Source organism: Cyprinus carpio, chromosome B25, assembly GCF_018340385.1.
Source record: "Cyprinus carpio isolate SPL01 chromosome B25, ASM1834038v1, whole genome shotgun sequence".
In the NCBI taxonomy this organism is placed as follows: Eukaryota; Metazoa; Chordata; class Actinopteri; order Cypriniformes; family Cyprinidae; genus Cyprinus; species Cyprinus carpio.
In genome coordinates, this window is record NC_056621.1 from 6026707 (window position 1) to 6035165 (window position 8459).

At 37.2% G+C, this 8459-nt stretch overlaps 1 pseudogene; it reads left to right on the forward strand.

The window, feature by feature from the left end:
• Positions 1–8459, forward strand: part of LOC109051233 — a 13858-nt pseudogene extending 5399 nt beyond the window's left edge.

The following is an 8459-nucleotide window of genomic DNA, read 5'->3' on the forward strand; positions in this document are numbered from 1 at the left end:
GACTGTTGACAAAGGAATTGTTGAATAAAGTCGTTATTTAAGTCTGAAGCCTCCAGGTTTTCATCCAAAATATCTTAAATTGTGTTCCAAAGACGAACAGAGCTTTTATGGGTTTGGAACGACATGGGGGTAAGTGATTAATGACAAAATTTTCATTTTGGGGTGGAGTATCCCTTTAATAACCAGTCAGTAAAACCATCTCCAGCAGATTTATCTTGTATGGGTTTGATTTTAGTGGCTTAGTGCTACGAGACGGAAGGAGCAGGAAGATGATTTCAGCTACGCTCGAGAGCTAAGAGAAAGAGAGCAGAGGCCGCAGACCCTCGAGGAGCAGCTGGAGCGCAGGGCACGGTGGACAGCATACAGTATCAAACAGAAAAAAGAACGATTGAGGCTGTAGCAGAGCAATCACCGCCCACAGTAAGTTTATTTCCCATTCATATTTTCCGCAGGCATTTGAGCTGTTTATTCAGTAAAACATTTTGAGCCATGAGCAAAAACAAACAGCTCTAAGATGAATCATAACATTATAATATTAGATTTAAACCAAATAAGTATTTAAGAAAAAATACAAAGGTGCAAGGTTATGTACTTTTTATGAGGGAATTAACTACTTATCCTATAAAGCATTAAAGATATGATTTAAAGCAAAAAAGTATAAATGTAAAAGTATATATTTTTTTTATTTTTTTCATTGTGAGTGATCAAAAACTATTAAATGACAGTTAAACATAACAACTGTTGCACTTTATTAAATGACTAAAATATCCAAGGTTTTAGAGTTTTTTTTTTAAATGAGTTTGGCCCATTTAGATTTTTTGCATTTGTAAAATGCATATTTTAGGACCTGTCTAGTATCTTGTTTCATTATTGCAATTGTTCTGATTAATAATAATTAATTATTATTTTCATAATTTTTCTTAATATTTGTCTTTTTATTGTACTATTTTATATTACTAAAATATTTTTTAAATCTACATGATATATATATATAGGTCCCTTTTAGACTTGCACTCTATTCATTTTCTGCTTGTTTTCTTTAAAAAAAATTAATAACAGCTTTTTAATCTTTTTGTATTCTATCTGTTTTCTTTTCATTTATTATACAATTAACAAAAGCAAAAAAGACCTCTAACACTAGTTTGCTCTGTTCTTTTTCTATTCTATCAGTTTTCTTTTTATTTATTATATTATTTAAAAAACCCTTGCTATGCGTACTACATTAAGCTAACTGAGACTTGTTATACCACTTATATATCATTGCTCTTTTGTTGATTTCGATTGCTTCCATTGTCCTCATTTGTAAGTCGCTTGCTATTTTAAAAGGGACATTATTATACTTTTTTTTTTAAAACAAAAAATACAAATAATTTAATTCATTTTAATTTAAAGAAAAAAATGCAACTAAAATCTCTCTTGTCATATGAAACTCTCCAGTTCTCAGATTGCAAACCATCCTTTCTGAGTTCCTTAGACTTTTAACTGTCTGGTAGTTGTACTTGATAGTTTTAAGATATGTATGCATTTGCCATTAAAGTACTATTACGCTGAAGTGACGGATAAGTGGAAATCTTTATCTCTGAGGTGCTATGATTTCTGTTCAGGATTTTCTGGAGAAGTTTCCTTTAGGTCAGGATGGGCCCCTCGTACAACTACACAGTGAGGTCTTTGTGTTATTCTTTTTACTCGTATATAGCATCATAAACTGTTTTAATTATTTTCATTTCGTTTGTTTGCAGCTCTCTGAGCAGCAGCATCTACGAGAACAGCAAATAGCAGATCCTGCTCTCCCAGAATCCTCTGTTCCTCCCTGTCTTCCTGCCATTGGTGAAGCTCAAGCTCTCATATCAGAGTAAAGCAACATTGCTGACTTCCTCCCCAAGCCTCTACGCATCCCTTATAGTGGTGCCGTGACCCATGCCCTCCACTACATTGGATCCGACCTCCTGCAGTCCCCTCAGAAACCCCACCCACAGCAGCCACACCCATCAACCTCCCACATTTGTGTCGATGAAAACGTTTCGGAATTCCTAGAGTCTGTCCCCGTACCTAATATACACAGACACACATCCAAGTCCAGCTTCCCACTGGGTCAGTTCACTCCAGAGGTGCCAGCAGGTCACCCAAAGGCTGTTCATGGACACACTTCACAGAGCTCCGTACAGCTGGGAGACTCCACCGCCTCGGGGCAGGGCAAGGGCCCAATGCGCTCTAAGTCAAACACCCCTGCACAAACCACTCAAGAGCGAACATGTGAGACAGAGAGAGATAGCCAGTGTACAGAAAAACAGCCGACTGGAAAAGAGACAGCAACAGAGCCCTCGGCGTTCCAGCACAGGTTCAGAGCCAAAGCAAGCTGCCCTGGAGCCAACAGAGGAAGCCAAGTCCTGTGAGAGTGTCAGCCAGCCCTCTCACTGTTCTCAGCCAGAGCAAGAACAATCTGTGTCTCTTTTCAGAGGCTTCCATGAGTCAGACTCTGATTCTGATACGAGAAATAACAGCCATGATCCTGATCCAGCACTGATCTCATCTTTGCCTTCCTCTGATGGCCACGCCCATATAATGGTTGGCGAACATGTTTCTGAAGGTACAACTCGCCTTCCCACGCCTAACATCCATGGCCACGCCTCTGATGTCCATATAAGGGTTGGCGAGCATGTTTCTGAAGTGACCACTCCTCTTCCCACACCTAACATCCATGGCCACACCTCTGACATCCATGGCCACGCCTCTGACGCCCATATAAGGGTTGGCGAGCATGTTTCTGAAGTGACCACTCCTCTTCCCATGCCTAACAGCCTCTGACGTCCATATAAGGGTTGGTGAGCATGTTTCTGAGGTGACCACTTCCCTTCCACGCCTAACATCCATGGCCACGCCTCTGACGTCCATATAAGGGTTGGTGAGCATGTTTCTGAGGTGACCACTCCCATCCCCACAGCTAATATTCATGGCCACGCTTCTGATACCCATATAAAGGTGGGTGAGTTTGTGTTGGATGTTGCCTCCTCTCGCCCACGTTGGAGCAAATATGGTCACTCCTCTGACAGCAACCTTAAAGTGGGTTGTGTGATGCCCGATGCCACCCCAACACCTACCCCTCTACCTGGCAGCGCTTTCAGTCATGCGTCTGACTCCACGCTAACAGTCAGGTGTGTTGTATCAGGCGTTGACCCTCAACCCTGTCCGATACCTGGCAGTGCATATGGACATTCCTCACAGTCCACCTTGGGTATCAGGTGTGTGGTTAGTGGGACTGAAACTGAAACCGCTCAACCCAGCTCTCTTTACAGCGGTGGCCACGGCCATTCGTCAGACTCTGCTCTGGGCATAGGCTGCGTGGTTGGCAGGGTGGTGCCAGGGAGTTTGTGCCGAGACAGACCTCCAACCAAATCTGACTGAACATCAGAAGACGCAGAGAAATGTATGATAATACATTTGTATGTAATAATGTATGTATAGCCTATATATATATATATATATATATATATATAGTATATATATATATATTATATATATATATATATATATATATATATATATATATGATTTCTATTGGTCATACACTAAGTGAATCCACTGTGGTTACTGATTTCGTATTATTTGTATTTGTAATGTTGTAATGCAGCGCCCCCTAGTGAGCTGTTCTCCCTGGATGAGGGACTGTCTGCCTGGGCTCTGGGACTGGGATTGTCTCCTAAAGGGAGTCCAGAGGATCGCTATCTTCTCAGCCTGGCCTCACAGTACCAGGACTCGTATGGTCTGATGAGTGAGTACCGGACCGTCTGCCTTCATCATGACCCACTAGAGTGTTCTCTCTTTCTGTCAGTAACTGAGAGGTTTGTGTTGTCGTTCCTGCTCTAGCTGCGGCTCCAGACTGTGAGCTGCTGCTGTAGGTGACTCGGGTATGAATGGCCTTCCTGTTGACCCGTCACTGCACCGTGCCACCAATCCCACTGCTGTTCAGCTCAGTGAGATGATGCCACTTCCTGTTCTCATGAAACACTCCGTTACAGCACCACTCATTACACAGTATGTAGACTAGAGCTGAGTCAAAAAAGAAAAACAATTCTGGTTTATCACAGGCTTTATTTGAACTATGCAGCTTTTTTAAATCTCATTTAGTGTGTACAGTAAATCATACTTCCAAATGAAGAACTCTTGTGTGAGATTTATTTTTGCTTTTTATTTATACCTTTGGCATGAATAAGTCTTTGTTGGTTCAAAGCAGAACAAACAGCATGATCAATGTAGAAAAATTCAGGAAAGAATGACTTTTATGAGCCTGTTCTTTGAATTTGTTAGGCAAGTTATTGGTTTGAATTAGGGTTATTATATTAACTAAAATTGAAACTAAGATTAAAACCACTTTTGTTACTTAAAACATTTTTCACTATTTTAAGTTAATGTTTACTTTATTTAAGCTAGTTGCAAAGACACTTATCATTTATATTTAGTTTAACAATGTACTAAAATAACTGACTGAAGCTGAAAAAAATTCTTAAAAAATTATATAGAAGTATTAAAAAAAACTATTAAAAATGAAAAAAGAATCACTAAAATGTGTTCATTCAAAATATATTTAAAAAACATCAAAAATATAAAGGAAAATATAGTTAAACTGTCAAAAATATACTATTTTAAACTGATTTTTTACATTCATGTTTAAAAATGTAGTTAAATGCAACAGTAAATTTGATAAATTTAGGTGACTGGGTACTTCGGCCTGTTTACATTGTAACTGAAATACATTCCAATTGCAAAATCAGTTGCAATATCAAGCCCTAATGTAAACCCCATGAGCAACAGAGAAATCCCTTTATTCAAAAAATCAAATTGGCATGTAAATTTGGATTTAATAAATAAATAAATATATGTCTCTCTCTCTCTCTCTCCCTCACACACACTTTGAGACTCTCAGGCATTTCCTGTTGGTGGAGGATGGAGAGTTTGCCCTCTCTCTCAGCAATCAGCTCTTTGAGAAGTTTTGAGAGCAGTTTTTACACAAAATCAGATTATAAATTAAACATCTAAAAGATTATATCTTGACATCTCTTGCTGGATTAACCATAATGAGGTCATGTGACGTAAGTGTAGCACACCTCTGTTGGAAATGCTTATCACTGTGTGCTGTGTGTTTAGCTGGGCAGTGTTAAGACACTCAGAGAGCTGCTGACCCCGCTGGTGTTGAACTCCATTCTCAATAAGGCTTTACAGTACAGTGTTCACGGCGACAGCGTGCTGGCGGCCCACTCCACGTTTGTGCTGCGATACCTCCCTGAGATCTTCCATCCTCACGCGCCAGACTCGCTGAACTGTCGAGCTCCTCTATAAGGTCAGAGACGCCCACTGTGTTCATTTCTTCAGTTTCTGATGCAATATTCTCATAATTTCTCTCTCTCTTGCTCTGCCTGTAGGTGGACTGGCTGTTGAATATCATCACGGACAGCTGTCTGAACAAATACCACAGACTCTTCTGCTTCCTGCTGCAGCTCAAACACATGGTGTGGTCCCTCTGAGACGTCTGGTTACACCTCAAGAGGACGGGTGAGATTTTTGCCCTGCTTTCTTTTTCCTCATTATACACCTAGAAAATGTATGAAACTCTTCACAGATTGTCAGCGCCGATAGCCTAGTGATTAGTGCTCCGACATACAGCACGATTCCCGTCTCTAGGTTATTTGCTGATCCCACCCCCTCTCTCCACCCAATACTTTCCTGTCTGCTCTCAACGGTCCTATTTAATAAAAAGGCATAAAGGCCCCCCCAAAAATGAAAAAAAGAAACACTTCACAGATAATTGTTTCGTGTCCAATTCCAAAAACACTCTTCAGGAGTCTACGGGTGATGTCACGGATACTGCTGTAAAAAAAGGGCACCTTAGTTGTTTGAAGTGTTTGCAAACCAAATGTTATTGCACTTAGTAGTAGTAGTAGTAGTTTTATTTGAACATGTAAATAAAAATATATATATACAGACATGCATACATATATACAATTAAAATTAAAATAACAGCTAAATGAAGTCATGTACTTCTCAGCACAATCTAACAAAATTATTGTAAGTAATTCAAATTAGAAATTCCCATGTTCGAAAAGGAGTAGGAAGGAGTTCATAACAAACTTTTCAGGTCCTACCCCATTTCTCTATTTTTATCCTTTAGTTAAATACAAAACAATTAGATGCTTCTCTTATACATACATCTCTACATACACCGTATATCTGCCTACCTTCTGTTTACATAAACCCATGAATTCACATAGATACAAATCCATACATACATGCATACACACACATTCCCATTTTTTTCCCTTTTCTCTTTCTTATCCATCTATCTTCTTCATTTCCAACTATCTATAGCAAATCAAATAATAACACCATAATATATAAGATAATAACTCCATACTAGACTTAACATGTAGACCAATGAACCTGTATACAATACTATCACCTCGAGTCCTTTTCGTATTCATTCAATATATTCAGTTTAAATAGTCTTTTCAAACTACTCGTTGTACATGATTTCATCTCTTCACTGCAGCTGTTCCATACAATAACTCCTTTGGCTGTGATGCAGTGATATTTAGAATTTGTTCTTATAAATTTCTTTTTAAATACAAATGTTCCTCTTAAATTATGTTTGCACTCTCTCATTTGAAACAACCCTTGAATACTGTTCGATAGCTGTTGATTATTTATTTTATACATAATTTGTGCAGTTTTGAAGTCAACAATATCTCTGAATTTTAGTGCTTTTAATTTAATATACAGTGGAGTAGTTGGTGCTCTATAGGTGGTTTTATTTACAATTCTTAAGGCTCTCTTTTGGAGGATAAATATTGGTTCAGTGCTGGTTTTGTAAGTGTTTCCCCATACCTCCAAACAGTAAGTAATGTATGGAAGTATGAAGGAACAATACAACGTGTACAATGTTTGTTGATTTAATAGGTAATTGATTTTATACAATATAGCAATTGATTTGGATATTTTAGCCTTGATATAATGTATATGTGGCTTCCAAAATAATTTTTCATCCATTATTACTCCCAAAAATGTAAGTTATTTTACTCTTTCTATTTCAATATCATTTATCATAAACTTTTTGTTTAAAGTTGTGGCACGATTACCAAAAATTCTAAATTTAGTTTTACTTAAGTTCAGTGTTAGTTTATTTGCATCAAACCAGCTCTTCATCTTTTGTAATTAATTTTCCAATGTATCCAAGAGTTGTTCCAGATTTTCTCCAGAACTGATTAAATTAGTATCATCAGCAAACAAAATGGATTTCAGTGTTTTTGACACCTCCCATACATTATTAATTTACAAGTTAAACAACAATGGTCCCAACACTGACCCCTGGGGGCACCCACAGGTAATTTTCTTTGACTTTGAAATATAGTTTTGCAGTTCAACATATTGTTGTCGATTATGTTAATAGCTATTTAACCAAGAAAGTGCAGTCCCCCTAATTCCATATTTGTGTAATTTCATAATCAAGAAATTGTGGTCTACTGTATCAAATGCTTTCTTAAGATCCAAGAATATCCCTACTGCATATTTTTTTTTTGTTCTATTGCTGTTGTTATTTCTTCCACAAAGTGCATGTGAGGTTGTCCTATTAGTCCTGAAACCATATTGCTGATGACACAGTATATTATGTTTAGTAATGAAGTTATCGAGCCTTTTAGAGAATATTTTTTCTAGTATTTTTGAAAATTGGGAGAGCAGTGAAACAGGTCTGTAGTTTGAAAGTGTGTTTTTCACCAGCCTTATATATTGGTATCACTTTTGCCATTTTCATTTTATCTGGAAAAACTCCAGTTTTCAAAGATTGATTACATACATGCGTTAAAGGTTTAACAACACAACCTATAATACTTTTTACCATAAACATGTCAATACCATTCCAGTCAGTTGACGTTTTACTCTTAAATGTTTTAACACTCTCTATAATTTCTTTTTCATCAGTTTCCTTAACAAACATAGATTCATTAATATTTACATTCTTGCCTAGCACATCATTTATACTGCCAGTCTTTGCAAACCCCTCACCTAAGCTTGGACCAACTCCAACAAAAAAATCATTAAATTCATTTGCAGCTAAGGTCATATCCTTAACTTCTATATTATCTTTTGTCAGAAAATAGTTAGTATCTCCCGTTTTGCCTTTTTTATTCTTGATAATTTCATTCAGCACTTTCCAGGTGTTTCTTATATTGCTTCAGTTGTCCTCCAGTAGTTTACTATAATAACTCTTTTTATTGCTTCTCATGATTCTGGTTAGTTTGTTTTTATATATCTTATATTTATTTTCTGCTTCTTTTGTCCTCTTCTTTAAAAATTCATTATATAATACATTTTTCTTCTTACATGCATTTAAGATTCCATTAGTTATCCACGGTTTTTCATCAGATTTCAGTTTTAATTCTTTCTTTACTACAGGACAGTTTTTTTCATAA